This window comes from Mobula birostris, chromosome 8 (genome assembly GCF_030028105.1).
Source record: "Mobula birostris isolate sMobBir1 chromosome 8, sMobBir1.hap1, whole genome shotgun sequence".
In the NCBI taxonomy this organism is placed as follows: domain Eukaryota; kingdom Metazoa; phylum Chordata; class Chondrichthyes; order Myliobatiformes; family Myliobatidae; genus Mobula; species Mobula birostris.
In genome coordinates, this window is record NC_092377.1 from 123,132,897 (window position 1) to 123,151,979 (window position 19,083).

Sequence of the window (19,083 nt, forward strand, 5' to 3'; positions counted from 1 at the left end):
CACTTAGCCCTTAACCAACCTCCCAAAGTAACCGCAGAACCCATGAAACGAGCGCAAAGCGCTCACAGTCTGGGGCCTTGGCTTTGTGTCACCGCCTCTATCTTAGCCGGATAGTGGCTACTCCATTCGTGAGACTATGTGCCCAACATAGCTGACAGACGTCTGGCAGAACTAGCACTTGTCCAGGGAAAGCTTTAATCATTCAGCTTTCAGTCCACCCAGCACCCGCAGTAACCGCGCTTCATGTTCCTCCAAGGACAACAAGCACTATATGTTCATCCAAATACACCAATATCTCAAGCAAGCTCATATCCGTATTCTGCATGAGACAGTGGAAGTATGCAGGAACCCCAGATATGACCTGGGGCATTCTATCGAACTGGAAGAATCCCAGTGGACCTATAAACGCCGTCTTTTTTTTTTTGTCAGCCTCACCCATGGGGCTCTGTTAATATCCCCTCCTCAAGCCCAGCACACTGAACCAGTTAGCCCCACTCAGAAAGGCCAGCGCGTCTTCGATTCTTGGGACCCTATACTGGCGGCGGACGGAACGCCCGTTCAAAGTTCTATTGTCCACACACATCCGTACTTTTTCCAATCTTCTTCCTTGTCACTACTATTGGAGATGCACAGTGGCTTCTGGACTCAGTGATGTTCCCGGTTTCCTTCACCTTGCACAAATTCTGCCGAACGTCTTCACCTCTGCATGGGCCAGTCGCCGCCACCTCTCTTGGAACGCGGTGTCCTCGGTCACCCGCATAGTGTAGCGAGTGTTCTTGGAACAACCCACATCAAACTCGTCAGTGGTAAAGAAACTTTCCAAATTTAACATCTTCTCTACCAACCTCCTCTTCCAACCTGCAGTTAGTCAGCATTATTTAATAACTCAACGATCAACTTTCCGATAGTTTCCAACTTTCAGAGAGTTTCTACCGGGCTTGTCTCGCAGGGACTCAATACATTACCGTCACTGGGAGAAAATGCGCCAGGAGCATCCCCCGCTTGAAGTGTGTCATCCTTCTTCATAGTGTTCATGACAATCACTGCCATGCTGTACGCCTGAACAACCGAGTGCTTCTGCAGTTCGGGCTTCACCAGTACCCCAGCAGGCAGTTCATTCTCCTCTTTGTTGTCTTCCAGAGCATACACCAAGAGGGCCTCGCCCTCGAGTTTTCCAGGAAATGTGCGGTTTCTCAATTCTCTCACTACTTCCCGGGCCTTAACACAAGTGTCCTGGACTGGGTGAACTACGCAGTCCCTCGTGTAAATTGGTTATTGGGTCCAATGCAGCCACGCACTTCCACTAAAGCAGCTCGAAACACCGAGTGAACGGAAAATGTTTTCAAGGTGCTCTCTCCAGTTTTCTCCTTGCAGGCTCCCATGAGTCTTCACACAAGGAGAGTGTTGGTCCTCACAAGGGGAGTGTTGGTCCCCACAAGAATTTAAACGCCACCCTTCTCAATGGAGTCCATACTAATTGAGGGCCTCAGCTTCCAATAACTCCAGCCTCGCTGACAAATAACCATCATATGGAGAATCACCCGGACTGAAACCCCAGATCTGTAGTGCAGTGAATGGCGTCAAGGGTAAATTCGTCAAGTACGGGCTTTAAAATGAACTGTACAGCAAAGTGGCCTGCGATCCTGTGTCAAGTATGGCTCTAGCATATATACCCTCTATCTGCTGCGATACACAGGAGCTTCGCCCCATAAAGCCTTCAGGGATATGTTTGTTTGTTTGTGTGTTTTGTTTTGTTTTTTTTTTTTTGCTTTAAGGGTGTTCCTCATAGATTGTTGTGAATGTGTTCCCCCCCAATGGCACTCTCTGCTTGGATAGGACGATTACTCTCCGAGGGGTTTCCCATCGTTTACACACCCGCCTGAAATGTCACTCTTTACAACAGATATAACAGATAATATCGGCCGCTCTCCTTCTCGCGTGACACCGACTGCTAGTAGCCCTTTGCATAGCTTGTCCCCTTAGAGGATCTGCCATCCGCTTTCTCTATCGGCTCCATCATATGGGCGGGCCGCACCCGCTGAAAACAACCAGAAGATCTCAGTTCTCAACTCTGCCACATTCTTCTCCACCACTCCACGGGCAGGCTATCTGTGCTCACTTCACCGCAGGGACCACTACTGAGGACTGCATACTACTGGAGGAGGTCTCGCACACCTCCGAGGCATTCTCCTCCTCCCGGAAATATGGACAGTCCATGGACCCCCCTCTCCTGGAGCCCCAGTAGTACCAGACAGTTCCACTGCCATAACGTCAGCGCTAGTCTGATCTAAAACAATGTTTGCCCCCGTCGTCCTATCAAATCACCGGCCCATAATCGTAACTTTGACTACAGCTTTAACGGTATTAAAAATAAATTAATAATTCATCAGGATTCCAAATATCTACCCCACTCAACACACACGCATTGGTTACCGGTAACTCTGTGGATGTACACCACCACTCAACCCCGGCAGCATCTGTACTAGCACAGACTAAGACACACAACTCATTGGTTTAATACTCAGGGCCATGACACAGCATCCAACGAAATCAATCCCGGACGATCCCCACAATTGTAGCCCTCATGTTCGGCCGGCGGTGTTTAGTCTAGGGAAGGCAGTCTCTGGCCCCGCCAAATGTGTAGAATCTGAGGTGCAAATCCTCTTGTTTGTGCGGATGCTGTGTGACTGGTTGCCCCTTCACAAAGCAATACCAGGAAATAGCAGGCAATACACCACATGAAATTAACGACTTATCTGTATAAATCTTAATTTAACGAAATCGTTAGTGAGGAGAGAAAAAAAGGCAGAAAGAAAAAGGCCCAATTTAATGAAACAGTCTGATGTGCACATTGGAGCTCATGCTTCCCTTCCGCTGGTCCTCCATCAATTTCCCTGGGCTTCGTCGACTGCCGGCCTCACTCGAAGTCCACTCATTTCTGGTGTCTACGACATCTCTTTTCAGGCGTTTTCGCTTTTCTTCTCCCCCGAACTAGAGACCCAGATCACCTCTATTTCGAGCACACAACGAGAAAAAGAACACTCCCTTCATTGGACGGCGTTCATTCCAAAGACCCCGTTATCACTAGCCAGAACACAAACACGGTTGATACCGAAAAAAAAAAAAATGAAAACAGCAACAACACATTACATTAGCAGCGAAACCTTTCCCAGGGTGTTGCATACACATTGCTATGTTTGGAGAAAAAAAGAGAATGCACTCCAACACTAAATTGGCATTTGAACTGTGAAGCATGGCAGATTGAACACCAGGGTTTGGGGCTGTTTTGATAACTCGGGATCTGGATAGCTTGCAATCGTTTATAAAATCATAAATTCAAAGTTGTATGAAGATATTTGTCAGGAGAATGTTAGAGTAGTTGCTCGTCACCTGAAGCTTAATAGAAGATGAATAATGTAACAAGACAATGATCCGAAGAACAAACGTAAATAAAAAACAAATTTGTATAAAAAAACACATTTGTCTTTTGAAATGGCCAAGTCAAATCCCTAACCTTAATCCTGCAGAAAAGTTGACGAAGGACCTGAAGCAAGCAGTTCGTGCAAGGAAGTGTACCAACATACAAGAGTAGTTGCAGATTTGTAAGGAGGCACGGCATGAAATTCCTCCAAGCCGATATGTAGCAATCAGCAACAGTTATCGGAAACGTTTGGTTGAAGTTATTGCTGCAGAAGTAGACACAGCAGTTACTGAAACCAAACAATCATATACTTTTTTCCAACAGATATATGCAATAATGGATCATTTTTTCTCAGTAAATAAATCAATATATATAAAGTTTTTATTATTTGTTTTATTGCATTCTATTCATCTAATTTTAGCACCTACGTGAAGATCTGATCACATTTTAGGACACACAGATATATAGACACAAAGATAGAGAAAATTCTACATAACCTTTCTAGGACCATTGTCTATATCACTCAGTCAAAAGTACCCATATTCTTGTACATTCCATGGTGAAATAATCCTAACTTGTACAAACTTCCCCTAAAGTTCGCCTCCTTTCGTCCAGGCAACAACTTCCTCTGTATTATCTTAATACACGCTTCAGTAACCTGCTGTTCACTTTGCAATTACTACCCTGGTTTGTCCTCCTAAGGTGCAACACTACACACTTGACTGCTTTAAATTCCATCAGCTATTTTTCATTGTATTTTCCACGTAGGCCAAATGCCACTGCAAGTTTTGATAGCCTTCCTCACAGTTAACCACAATCCCGAACTTGATCTCACCCTCTAACATTCTCATTCAGTTTATTACATTATTGTCCAGCTGTATGCCTCCAATGACAAATAGCAACAGATTTCGGTTACATTTCTAGATGACACGTCAAAGAAGGAAAGGGGAGATATCAGATAATATGTCATATAATCAAAACAATAGAAAAAAGATTTTTAAAATATATTCACCTGATTAAGAACCTCTGCGCGCATTTCACCAGATGCATTCAAGAAGGCGAAAGGTGTAGTTGTTTCTTTCACTCCCCTTGGTATTCTCTTTATATTGCGCGGCACCTGAGTCAGTGCGTGTCTATAGCCAATAATAGTTTGAAATTGCTTTCAAGTATCGCTGAAACGTTGTTAAATACCTGCAAAATCTGGTGGTTCCACCAATGTCTGGAACATCAAAACTGTTAATTAAGTATGAATACCGTCCAGGCGATCCAAAAAAAATCTGAGGTTTGATAACCTGTGATGCACATCGTTCTGTGCCATTACGTAGCAGAGCCATTTGAAAGTATTTTGCTATTGACGGAGATGACTAAAATGATCAGATGTGGTACTACAGATCTTTAAAAGTTATTCCATGGATGCGAATGAGTGGTATTCAGGCAGGATATCCAGATTGTGTAAAGGTAGGAGGAAACCTAAGCAATGAGTGGAGACAAGGTCGGTATAATGATTATTAATATTCGGCTTAGGCAAAAAAAAACATGATGATGAAAATTAATAGAGAAACGTCGGTTGTCCATTTATAGGAACTACATATCCATGATTTCTTGAAAGTGGTGTCACGGGGAGATAAGCAGCCGTAAAAAAAAACATTGACACATTGGTCTTTATACTTCAAAGTAGGAAAGCGAGAGCGGTACTGCTGTAACGTTAACAGATGAAACTAGTACTTGAAGAACCGAAATATTGGAAGCGATTCAAACGGTTTAAAGTTTGTTGGTTAAAGTGTAGGATGATAAAGGGAGATTTTTAAAGATATACACTGTTACTTAACCGGCAACAATGAATAGCAATCGAGACAGGTTATATAAAAACAACCAAACATTTATTCAACACGGATAAAAGATATAAAAAAAACAAAAGAAAACTTTAACCGGAAGTTAACCGTTATGCAGCCGTTCAACAATCGTCAATCGGCACTGGTTCTTAAAGCGTTAAATACGAAAACAGTTCTTAAAGCGATGAAAGCAGACATAGTTCTTAAAATGGTAAATTCGAAAGGCCAACAGATTTAAACGTTCAATTGGGAGAGACTTCCCTGGAGAAGGATTTCTTCATAGACGTGACTTTCCTGCTGGTTCTGTCCACAGGATTCACGATGCAGTGAATAAACAGTTTAAAACAACTGACTTTAATTTATTTTAGAGAGAGCAACGCTTTACATGCAGTCTTTGTCTTTAGGCAAGAGTTATCTTGGATGCAGGTCTCTACTCCTTCAACGAAGACTCAATTAGGTCGATCCTTTGTTAAGCTGCCAAACGATGCCGACTCCTCTCAATCCTTCGATTCTGTACCTCGATAAAGTCTTCACTCTCCCTTCTACTGCTGGAATGGGGTAAATCAGCACATCTAGCCAAAAGTTTGCAGTCCAAAAATATCGTATCTTGCAACAGAACGCACAACCGTGTCAAAAATGAAACTGCGTCACAAAAACAAAGACGCAACAGAAACGGAGACACAGCAAGTTCTACCAGGAAATGTAAAAACTAAAAACCAACTGCGTCAACTGGGGTCTACCCTTATATACCCGTTGAGCACCTGTCATCACGTGACATCACATCGGCGGGAAAATTACATCAGTTGACCTCCAAAAGACCATTACACCATTCACATTAAAAAAAAAAACAATCACAGATCTCCTTGAGGCATGTAACACCTCCCTCCAAAATAAATGCTCTTTTAAACAGCAAAATTTTAACAATTAATAATTTACAAGCAAAAAAAGGTATAAAATTTACAACATACACAAAGTACAGTCTTATCTTTCAGCACTTTACAAACTAATGTAGAGTAGGAGTGTTACAAATGGTAAAATACCACTCCACTAAAAAAAAACAAATTTTCATTCTCCATTTAACTTCCAGATAGACAATCAGTGATCACATTATCTTTACCCTTAAAATAAGCGATCAAAATATTGCACACCCGTAACATTAAACTGGATTACTGAATCACAGTTTAATTTCCTTAACCCTTTTCCTTAACAGTCACAGTGGCAAGGCAAAATTCGGTGTTAACTAAGTTAATAGTTAAGTTAGCTTTTGAAAGTCTCTCAAATAGTTTCTCCACCGCAGTAATATGTGCTTTTCATGTATTATTTCCTGTAACTAAAACATCAATCTAAGCATCTGTATCATTTAATCCTTGAATGACACTATTAATCATCCTCTGAAAAGTACCTGGTGGATTCTTCATCCTAAATGGAGGAATATTATATTCATATAACCCAAATGGGGTTACAAATGCTGAAATCTCTTTACCTGTATCTGTCAATGGAACACACCAATAACCTTTAACAAATCTTTTTTTGTGAGGAATTTGGCCTGTCCAACTTTATCCACATAATCATCTACCCTAGGGATTGGATATGCATCAGTGTTTGTCACAGCATTCACCTTTTTGTAATGCATACAAAAACTAATACTATTGTCTGGCTTAGGTACCATAACACACGGTAAAATCAAATTCGAATTAGATTCTCTAATATTATCATTCTCTAACATATACTTAATTTCCTGTTCTGCAAGTTCACATTTTTTCCCTGTTCATTCGTTGTGGATGTTGTTTTATGGGTTTTGCATCTCCAACATTTACATCATGAGTAGCTACGGTGGTTCTTCTAGGAACCTCTGGAAATAAATCCCTATATTTAAAAATTAAATGTTTCATCTGCTCTTTCTGCTCTGGCTGTAAATAAACTAATTTTTCATCAATATTTTCCAGAATTTTTGAATTTGGTAACCTGGCTGAAATAATGTTGGGTTTAACATGAGTTTCAGATGAATCCTCCATTAAGTTTTTATCAAGATCAGACTCACGATTGATCACAACAGTTATAGTAACAGCTTCTCTCTCATTTTATCATACTTACATGACGCAGGTGTGTTGTCTTTCTCCTTCTGGGGTTTTTACCAGGTAATCTAAATCATTTACCTTAAATTTCATCTCATAAGGACCACGGAATTTGGTTTGTCATGGGTTCGTTTGCACTGGGAAAAGAACCAACACCTTATCTCCAGGCTTAAATGACCTCATCCTAGCTTCCTTATCATTCCAAGTCTTCATCTTCTCTTGAGCTAGTTTTACATTTTCTTTGACCAAGCTACAAGCTTTAGACAGTCTTTCTTTAAATTTCAAAACATAATCTAGCAAATTAGAGTGTACTTCTTTATTAATCCACTGTTCCTTCATCAAGGCCAAAGGTTCTCGAACTCTTTGCCCAAGCACAAGTTCAAAACGACTAAAATCTAATGATTCCTGTACTGCCTCCCTTACTGTAAAAAGTAGTAAATGTATACCCTCATCCCAGTCCTTTTCATTTTATACACAGTATACCCTAATCATGGTTTTTAGTGTGGAAGGAAATCTCTCCAAGGCTCCTTGTTATTCTTAATAATACGCTGATGAAATAATCTGTTTTGCTCCCAGTTTATAAGCTATCTGCTGAAACAACCAATACATAAAATAACTACCTTGATCTGATTGTATTTCTTTAGGCAACCCAAAATAAGTAAATAATTTTATAAGAGGCTTTGTCACAGTTTTGACTGTTACATTCCTAAGAGGTACTGCCTCTGGAAACCTAGACGTTGTGAACATAAAGGTTAAAAAATATTAGTTTTTGGCAAAGGACCTACACATTCTACAATGATTTTTGAGAATGGCTCACCGAATACTGGAATTCTTTGCAGTGGAGCCATTGGAGTAACCTGATTATATTTACCCACAATTGGACAAGTATGACACGTGCTACAAAATGTTGCCACATTTTGTCTTAAACTAGGACAATAATAATGTCTATAAACTTTGTTCATAGTTTTCTTTACACCTAACTGACCACCCAAAGGAATACTATGAGCCACAATTAAAATCTCATTTCGGAAAATTTTAAGAACGACTACCTGATGATTAACTCCCCTTCCCACTGGCAGGAACTGTAGGCTATCTCCACTTTCTCATCAATACCCCCTTTTCAAAATAATATCCTCATAGTCATCGTCATAGTCATATCTTATTGATCCCCGGAGAAAATGGTTTTCGTTACAGTTGCACCATAAATAATAAATAGTAATAGAACCATAAATAGTTAAATAGTAATATGTAAATTATGCCAGTAAACTATGAAATAAGTCCAGGACCAGCCTATCGGCTTAGGGTGTCTGACCCTCCAAGGGAGGAGTTGTAATGTTTGATGGCAGGAATAACTTCCTATGACGCTCTGTGCTGCAACGCGGTGGAGTGAGTCTCTGGCTGAAGGTACTCCTGTGCCCACCCAGTACATTATGTAGTGGATGGGAGACATTGAACAAAATGGCATGAAACTTAGACAGTGCTCGCTTTTCAGGCACCACCGTGCGAGAGTCCACTTCCATCCCTACAACATCACTGGCCTTATGAATGAGTTTGTTGATTATGTTGGTGTCTGTTACCCTCAGCCTGCTGCCTCAGCACACAGGCAAACATGATAGCACTGGCCACCACAGATTCGTAGAACATCCTCAGCATCGTCCGGCAGATGTTAAAGGACCTCAGTCTCCTCAGGAAATAGAGACGGCTCTGACCCTTCTTGTAGACAGCCTCAGTGTTCTTAGACCAGTCCGGTTTATTGTCAATTCGTATCCCCAGGTATTTGTAATCCTCCACCATGTCCACTCTCACCCCCTGGTTGGAAACATGGGTCACCGGTACCTTAGCTCACCTCAGGTCTACCAACAGCTCCTTAGTCTTTTTCACATTAAACTGCAGATAATTCTGCTCACACCATGTGACAAAGTTTCCTACTGTAACCCTGTACTCAGCCTCATCTCCCTTGCTGATGCATCCAACTATGGCAGAGTCATCCGAAAACTTCTGAAGATGACAAGACTCTGTGCAATAGTTGAAGCCTGCGGTGTAAATGACGATGAGAAAGGGAGACAAGAGAGTGCTCTGTGGAGCCCCAGTGCTGCTGATCACTCTGTCGGACACACAGTGTTGCAAGCACACGTACTATGGCGTGCCAGTCAGGTAATCTAGAATCCATGATACCAGGGAAGCATCCACCTGTATCGCTGTCAGCTTCTCCACCAGCAGAGCAGGGCGGATGGTGTTGAACGCACCGGAGAAGTAAAAAAAAGTGACCCTCACTGTGCTTGCTGGCTTGTCCAAGTGGGTGTTGCCACGGTTCAGCAGGTAGACGATGGCATCCTCAACTCCTAGTCGGGGCTGGTACGCGAACTGGAGGGGCGCTAAGTGTGACCTAACCATTGGCCGGAGCATCTAGAGAACACGTCTCTCCAGGGTCTTCATAATGTGGGAGGTCAATGCCACCGGTCTGTAGTCATTGAGTCCGCTGGGGCGCGGCGTCTTCGGCACAGGGACGAGGCAGGACGTCTTCCACAGCACAGGAACCCTCCGGAGCCTCAGGCTCATGTTGAATACATGACGAAGTACTCCACATAGCAGAGGGGCACAGGCTTTGAGCACCCTGGTACTGACACCATCCGGTCCTGCAACCTTGCTTGGGTTGAGACGTTTCAGCTGTCTTCACACCTGTTCTGCCGTGAAGCCCACCATGATGGTTTCCATGTGGGGCAGGAGTATCTTCATGAGAGCAGGGTGGGGGACTGTGTGGAGGGGTAGGTGGGGAGAGTGGAATATGTGCTGGTTGGGGGCCGACAACAGATGGCTCATGTGCGGGATGGGCAGAGGTCACAATGTCAAATCTGTTAAAGAGCAGGTTAAGTTCGTTGGCCCTGTCCACACTACCTTCAGCTCCTCTGTTGCTAGCTTGCCGAAACCCAATGATGGCCTTCCTCCCCCTCCAGACTTCTCTCATGTGGTTCTGCTGGTGTTTCCACTCAAGCTTCCTCGTGTACCTGTCTTTTGCCTCCCCGATCCTGGCTTTCAGGTCCCTCTGTATTGCCCTCAGCTCCTCCATATTTCCATCTCTAAACGCCCTCTTTTTAGCGTTCGGGATGTCCTTAATGTCCTTTGTCACCCATGGCTTGTTATTTGAATAACAAAGGACAGTTCCTGTCGGAACATTGCAGTCCACACAGCAGTTAATGTAATCAGTGATGCATTCTGTGAGCCCATCAATATCCTCTCCATGTGGCTGACAGAGTGACTGCCAGTCTGTCACCTCAAAACAACCCTAGATCGCCTCATAAGCCTCCTCCAACCATTTCGTCACAGTCCTCGAGGTTGCAGGTTTACTCTTCACCAGAGGCACGTAGTGGCACTTTTACAATTTCAATATCTGGATGAGCTTTTTTCTTTTAATTTCACTATCTCAGGATCTCTACACTGCTCTGCTATCATCTCCTTCCGAGATAAAGACACATCTCCGTGGTTAGACTTAACCCCAAAATCCTGATCAAATAATGTCGGTAAGAAAGTTTCCAATACATCCTCACAATTCGAATCTTGATTTGAACGGTCATGGGGAACAACATCATCCTTTTCATCAGGTTTTTAGCCATAGCTCTTGTTGCAACACACGAAAAATCTGTGTTAGAATCCCTCTGTGGTTCCTCAGAATTTTAATTTATTGTCAAAAGCACTTCAGGAAAAAAAAAAAAAAAACTTGTCCACCTGCTAAATCATTCCCTAACAAAAGAGAAACTTCATTTACAGGTAAACTGGATTGTAGTCCTACTTTAACAACCTCAGTAACTAATCCTGACCTTAAATTTACTCTATGTAAATGTACTGGCATACGGGCACTTCTAACTCCTCTCATATAACTTACCATACCAATGTCAAACTCATCACTAAACTTTAGCACACTGTATAATATCAGTGATTGAGAAGCTCCAGTATCTCTAAGTATTCTTATTGGTACTGAATTTGATCCTTTCTTCAAGGATACAAATGGTTCTGTTATAAAAGTTCCACATCCCTTCTTAACTTGGTCAGACTCTGACACATCTTCATTCGTATTTTCTGAACTCTGGGGCTTTACAGGTTTTTCAATACGCTGCACAAAAACATTTGGGACTACTTCTTTCTCTTTCCTTTTCAATCGAAAGCAATTAGCTCCTACATGTCCAGGTTTCTTACAATAATTACAAATACTACCAAAATGTCTTTCCTTCACATGTCTCCCTTCATCCTTACTTTTCTCACTAACTTCAGTTTTAATTTCCGGTTTACCTTGACTATCTGTGCTATTTTTCCTTTTAAAAGTTTTACCTGGAGAGAACTTATTCTTGTGAATTAAAACATACTCCTCAGCTAGTTTAGCCATCTCCTGCAATGTAGTAGTCTCCCGTTCATTTAAGTGTGTTCTCACTTCAACAGGAATGCTTCTTTTTAACTCCTCCTGCAAAATCAACTCTTTTAATTTATTATCCTCCCCATTCACATTTTTAGAGGAAACCCATCTCTCAAAACACACAGATTTCTCATTGGCAAATCCCACATAATTTTTTTTTTTCCCACCGGTTTCTTCAAATACCTGTATCTTTCTCTATACGTTTCCAGAAACATCTCATATGCCTTTAATATATGTTGCTTAACAATATCATAATTCTATGCTTGATCAGCCTTTAAAGCTGCATAAACTTGTTGTGCCTTGCCTTTAATTACACTTTGTAACATCACTGGTCATTGGCCCATCGACAACTTTAAACTGAGAGCCAGAGTTTGGAAATGCTGGAAATATTTCTCCACTTCAGCTTCATTAAATGGAAGAGCCAAAATAACCTCACGACCAGCCATACGCTACTTCTTAGAACCAGAAGACGGATGCCCGGGCTTTAATTTCTGCATCTCTAGCTCAAATTTCCTCTAGTTTTCAGCTTCTCTTTCTTCAAATCCCTTTTTTTTTTATTAGCCACTCTGTCTTCTAATTGCCTTATTTTAATAGCCTTCCAGGCCTCTAATTCCTGCTGTTTATTTACAGCTTCTAACCGACTTTTCCAAATCAGCTTCTAATTGCTTTAACTTTATTTGTTCTGGATGTAACTGCATTTCCAGATTACTCATTGGAACCTTATCGAACACCTCATCATCAAACAATTTCAAATTAGTATAATGCCTGGCGATTTTACTTTGTATGAAAGCCTTGGTGGAGTTTTTCATAATTCATTTAATATCCAAATTCCTAGCAATCTCCAATACCTCCGGCTTGCTCGCATTCTCTACAGACCCCCAGTCAGGCGTGTCCAAAAACGCGTCAATATCCATTGTTGCCCAATACAACACACACAGCAATCAACTCAAAATCGGAACATATCCCGGACGAGCCCACACAGATTATGTTACGTAACCGACAACAATGAATATCAATCGAGACAGGTTATATAAAAACAACCAAACATTTACTAAACACGGATAAACGATTAAAAAAGCAGACGAAAACTTTAACCGGAAGTTAACCGTTATGTAACCGTCCAACAAATCGTCAAATGCGAAAACAGTTCTTAAAGCTATAAAGTCAGATATAGTTCTTAAAATGGTAAATTCGAAAGTACAACAGATTTATACGTTCAACTGGGAAAGACTTCTCTGGAGAAGGATTTCTTCATAGACGCGACTTTCCTGCTGGTTCTGTCCACAGGATTCACTATGCAGTAAATAAACAGTTTAAAACGACTGACCCTAATTTTTTTGGAGAGAGCAAACCTTTGCATGAACTGTTTGTTCTTTTGCCAAGAGTTATCTATGATGCAGGTTCCTACTCCTTCAACGAAGACTCATTAAGGCCGATCCTTTGTTGAACCGCCAAACGATGCCGACTGCTCTCAATCCTTCGATCCTGTACCTCGATAAAGTCTTCATTCTCCCTTCTACTGCTAGAATAGGGTAAATGGGTACATCTAGCCAAAATTTGCAGTCCAATATTATTGTATCTTGCAACAGAACGCACAACCGTTTTCGAAATTGAAACTGCCTCACAAAAACAAACACGCAACAGAAACGGAGGCACAACCCGTTCTACCTGGAAATCAAAAAAAAACTATAAACGAACTGCGTCATCTGGGGTCTACCCTTATATACCTGCGGTGCACATTTCATCACGTGAGCTCTTATCGGCGGGATAATCATATCAGGTGACCTCCAAAAGACCATTGCATCATTTTCATAAAACAAAATCACAGATCTCCTTGAGGCACGTAACAACACAATTATGAGGGATATAAATACGGTAAATACGTTTTTTTCACTAGGCGTCATGGGTTAAGGGGGAAAGGTGAAATGTTGAAGGGGGAACATGATGGGGGATCTTTACTCAAAGTGGGATGATAGTGTGGAACGTGCTATCAGCGGAAGTGGTGGATGCAGTTTCTATTTCAAGATTTAAGAAAAAAAATCGACAGACACGCGGCTCGGAGAAGTTTGGAGACATATATTCTGTGGAGGGGTATATTTTAGTCAGCTGGACTAGACAATTTACTGTTCCGGCACGGATCAGATTGCATGAAAGGCCTATTAATATGTTCCTGTGTTCTGTGACACTATTTGATAAAGAATGTGTTGTTTTAGTAGAGAGAGATGCATATTGCAAATAAAGAATAAGATTTATATTTGAATGTTTCACCCTGTACTTCGGTCATTTGCAATAAAATAAATTATTAATACTGTACATCCCTGAGGTAAGAAGCTTAAAAAATGCAGCTTCCATTTCGATCAGAATGTAGCATAAAGTCCCTCTTCTTCAATTTCCCACACTGAACTCTTATCTCTTCTTTCACCTGTATATCTGCACCCCTTGGTACGCCTCTTCCCCCCCCCCCTTTCTCCAATGGTCCCTGTCGTCTCCTATTAGATTTTTTTTCTTTAATCTTTTACATTCACATGGCTTCACATATCACCTTCCAGTTTGTCCTCCTATCGCTCGTCCCACAGTTTTTTTTTTTTAATTCTGCAGTCTTCCCTCTATCTTAACGGTCATGATGACGGATCTCAATCCGATACGTCAAACGTATATTTCCATACGCGCTGACCTGCTAAGTTCTTCCAGCAGGTTGTGTGTATTGCTCTGGATTCAAAATCTCAGACGTTTATAATATAGCGATGTTCCCCACGTCCGTACAGATATTTAGCAATAACACGCATGGATTTCTATGTTGTAGTTTTTGCATCAACGGGAAATTGAGAAATATAGCTGAGAAACAGGTTTCTTGGTTTTACTGGAGTTGCAGATAAAAGTATCTGTTCTAAATAATTCTAGATTAACTACGATTGACTAGTATCCTACCAGACTGTCCCTGCCTTTGCACAAATTGACAGTTTGCCTTTCACGAACACTTCCTCTGGTACATCCATTTCTCTACCGCAGCTTCCATGATCCGTACGTTTGTTGAAACACGCCAGAATACCCATATATGAACAAGGAAGTGCAATTCTGTCAAAACAAACTCAGATTGCAATGCAATATTTTCGATTGTAGAGAGCCGCTTCATTCTTCCCCACCTCTCATAAGCATAGGTCCTACATTCATCCCTATATACGTCCCAAATGTTTCGATGCACGCTACAAGAATATCCCCTTAATTTTTGACACATTATAGAAAACATTACGATGAGTGTCCAACCTCTTGCTATAAATCATCCGTAATTCATCGTTGTTAAAATTCCTTTTGCACAACATCCATATTAATAGCATTTCTTTTCCGACAACAGCGTCTCAGAAACTGAGCACAGTGCTCACTAACAACTCGAATGTATGCAACGTAAGGATAGCAACAGTGGCTCAGAATCGGAGGAAACGAAGGAGGTAGGCAGCGGTAATTGGGGACTCTATAGTGAGGGGAACCAATAGGCGATTCTGTGGACGTGAAAATGTAAAAAGAAGAAAAACACAAAATACTCTGCAGATGCTGGGGTCATGGCAACACGCTGGAGGAACTCAGCAGGTCGGGCAGCTTCCGTGGAAATGATCAGTCAACGTTTTGGGGCGGAACCCTTCTTCAGGACTGAAGAGATAAGTGGCAGAGGTCCTACAAAGGAGGTGGGGGAGGACGGGAAGGAGAAAGCTAGTAGGTGCCAGGTGCAAAACCAGCAATGGAAATGATAAAGGGGTGGGGAGGGGAAACAGGGAACTGATAGGCTGGAAAGGTGAAGAAGGAATAGGGGAAAACACAATGGGAGGCGGAACCATAAGGGAGGTGATAGGCAGCTGGGAAAGAGGACAGAGTGAAACTGGGATGGGGAAGGGAGGGGGAGGGAATTACCGGAAGTTGGAGAATTTAATGTCCATACCAAGGGGCTGGAGACATCCCAAACGGTAACAAGGATGTTAGTTTGCCTCCCAGCTACCACCGTTCATGATATCTCTGAGTGCGTCCACAATATCCTGAAATGGGACAGTGAGCAGACAGAGGTCGTGGTTCATATTTGTAACAACGGCATATATAGAAAAAGAGTGGAGGTCCTGAAAACAAAATACAGGGAGTTAGGAAGGAAGCGGAGAAGCAGGACCTTGAAGGAGGTAATCTCGGAATTGCTCCTTCTGCCACGCGACAGTGAGTATAGGATTACGATGAGGTGCGATAAATGATAAATGTGTGACTGAAGGATTGGAGTAAAGGGCAGGGATTCATATTTTTCGATCATTGGAATCTCTTCTGGGGCAGGTGTAACCTGACCTAAAAGGATGATTTGTACTTAAATCCGAGAGGATGAATATCTTGGGGGGGGGGGGTGGGGAGGTTGGCTAATGATAATGGGGAACGTTTAAACTAGGTATGCAGGGGGTGGGACAGACGTGAAGAGGAGGAGGATGGGAGGTCGGAGCACAAGTAGAGACAGCTTGAGGGAGTTTGTGACCAGCTATTGGCAGATGATAGAGCAAAAATGCACACAGCCTCAATGTTACAGCTGTGTCTATTTCAATGCAAGGGTATCATAAACAAGGTGGATAAACTTAGAGCGTGGGTCAATGCATGTTCTTGTGCGTTGTTGCCAATAAAGAGACTTGGGTATCTCAGGAGTAGGAATGGCTACTGACTATGCCGGTCTGCAGCTGTTTCAAAAGGAACAGAGAGGGGGCGGTGCAAACGAGGTAGGCGTCGCATTGCTAAATAGGAATAGTGTCACGGCTGCAGAAGAGCAGGAAGTCATGGACGGATGGTCTACTGAGTCAGTGTGGGTGAAAGTCAGCAACAGGAAAGGGGTGATAACTACTGGGAGTTTTTATAGAGCCTCAAATGAAAAAAAATATATATATAATAATGATATCTAGGAGAATCTAGGCAGGTAAATTATGGAACAGTGCAATAATAATGGGGTTGCTGTGATACGGGATTTTAACTCTCCTAATATTGATTGGCATATCCTTAGTGCAAGGGGTTTAGGTGATGTGAAATTTGTTAAGTGTGTTCAGGAAGGTTTTCTCACGCAAGACGCCAACTAGAAGAAAGGCTGTACTTGATCTGGTATTGGGATATAAACCTGTTCATGTGTCAGATCTCTCGGTGGGAGAACCATTTGCAGGTAGTGATCACAGCACTATCTCCGTTACCATTGCGCTGGAAAGGGATATGAGCAGATAATTTGGAACGCATTTAATTGGGGTAGGTGGAAATATGATGCTATCTGGCAGGACCCTGGGAGCAGCTGTTCTCAGAGAAATGTACGGCAAAATTGTGGCAAATATTCAGGGAATATGGAGTTCTGCATATGTTCCACCGAGGCAGGCAAAAGATGGTAAAGTTAAAGAACCAGGGAGTACAATGAATGTAGAAAATCAAGTTAATAAGCAAAGAAAAGCGTACGAATGGTTCAAGGAACTACGTACTGTTACAGCTCTGGTAAATTACTGGGAAGGAACTTAAGAATAAAATAAGGAGAGCCAGAAAGGGCCATGGGAAGGTCTTTGATGAGCAGAGTTAAGGAAATCCCAAAGCACTTTAAAAGTACACAAACACGAGAAAATCGGCAGATGCTAGTGGAACGCAGCAGGCCAAGGAGCATCTATTCGATGAAGTACCGTCGACGTTTCGAGCCGAAAACCTTCGGCAGGTCTAACGGAAAGAAGAGATAGTAAGAAATTTGAAAGTGGGGTGGGGGGGGGGCGGAGATCCGAAATGACAGGAGAAGACAGAAAGGGGAGGGATAAAGCTAAGAGCTGGAAAGTTCATTGGCAAAAGGAATCAAAACTGGAGAAGGGGGACGTTCAGGGGACCGGAGGCCTAGGGAGAAAACAAGGGCGAAGGGAGCCTAGAGGAAGATGGAGAGCAGGCAAGGAGTGATAGTGAGAAGGATAGAAAGAGAAAAGAGAGACAGAGAGAAAGAGAGAGAGAGAGAGAGAGAGAGAGAGAGAGAAGACTTAACGAGATTGATAAATAAATAAATAAATAAATAAATAAATAAATAAATAAACAAACAAACAGACAGGGGATGGGGCAATGAGGGGAGGAGTGGCATTAATGGAAGTTAGAGAAATCAATGTTCAAGCCATCAGATTGGAGGCTAACCAGACGGAATATAAGGTGTTGTTCCTCCAACCTGAGTGTGGCTTCAACTTGACGTAGAGGAGGCCATGGATTGACATATCACAATGGAAATGGACGTAGAATTACAATGTGTGGCCACTAGGATATCCTGCTTTCTCTGGCGGACAGAGCGTAGGTGTTCAGCAAAACGGTCTCCCAGTCTCTGTCGGGTCTCACCACTATACGGAAGGCCACACCGGGAGCACCGGCCGCAATGTCGCCTCACCTGAAAGGACTGCTCGTGGCCCTGAATGGTAGTGATGGAGAAAGTGTAAGGGAGGGGTGTCGCACTTATTCCGCTTACAAGGATAAGTGCCAGGAGGGAGACTGGTAGGAAGGGATGGGGTGTGTGACGAACGGAAGAGGAAGTCGCCTAGGGAGCGCAATCTGCTGAAAGCGGAAAGTGGGGGGGGGGGGGAACGGGTAGGGAATGGTGTGTTTGGTGGTGGAATTCCGTTAGAGGTGGCAGAAGTTACGGAAAATTGCATGTTGGACCCGGAGGCTGGTGGGATGGGAGGTGAAGACAAGGGGAACCGATCCCTAATGTGGTGGCCGAACGATTGGGTGAGAGTCGATTTGAGTGAAATGGGAGAGATGCTTTTGAGAGCAGAGTTGATGGTGGAGGAATGGAAGCCCCTTCCTTTAAAAAAAAACAAAGGACATCTCCTTCGTCCTGGAAGGAAAAGCCTCATCCTCAGAGCAGATGCGGAGGAGACGGAGGAATTGGGAGAAGGAGATGGCATTTTTGAAAGAGAGAAGTTGGGAAGAGGAATCGTCCAGGTAGCTGTGAGAATACGTAGACTTATAGTAGATAACATTGGATAAGCTGTCTGCAGAGACAGAGACAAAAAGATCAAGAAAGTGGAGGGATGTGTCGAAATGGACCAGGTAAATTCGAGGGCAGGGTGAAAGTTAGAGGCAAAGTTAATGAAGTCAACGAGCTCAGCATGCATGCAGGAAGCCGCGCCAAGGCAGTCATCGATTTAGCAATGGAAATGTGGGGGATGGATACCAGTATAGGCTCAGAACATGGACTGTTCCTCAAAACCAACAAATAAACGGGCATAGCTGGGACCCATATGGGTGCCCATGGCTACACCCTTAGTTTGGAGGAAGTGGGAGGAGCCAAAGGAGAAATTATTATGAGTAAGGACTAATTCCGCTAGGCAGAGCAGAGTGGTTGTA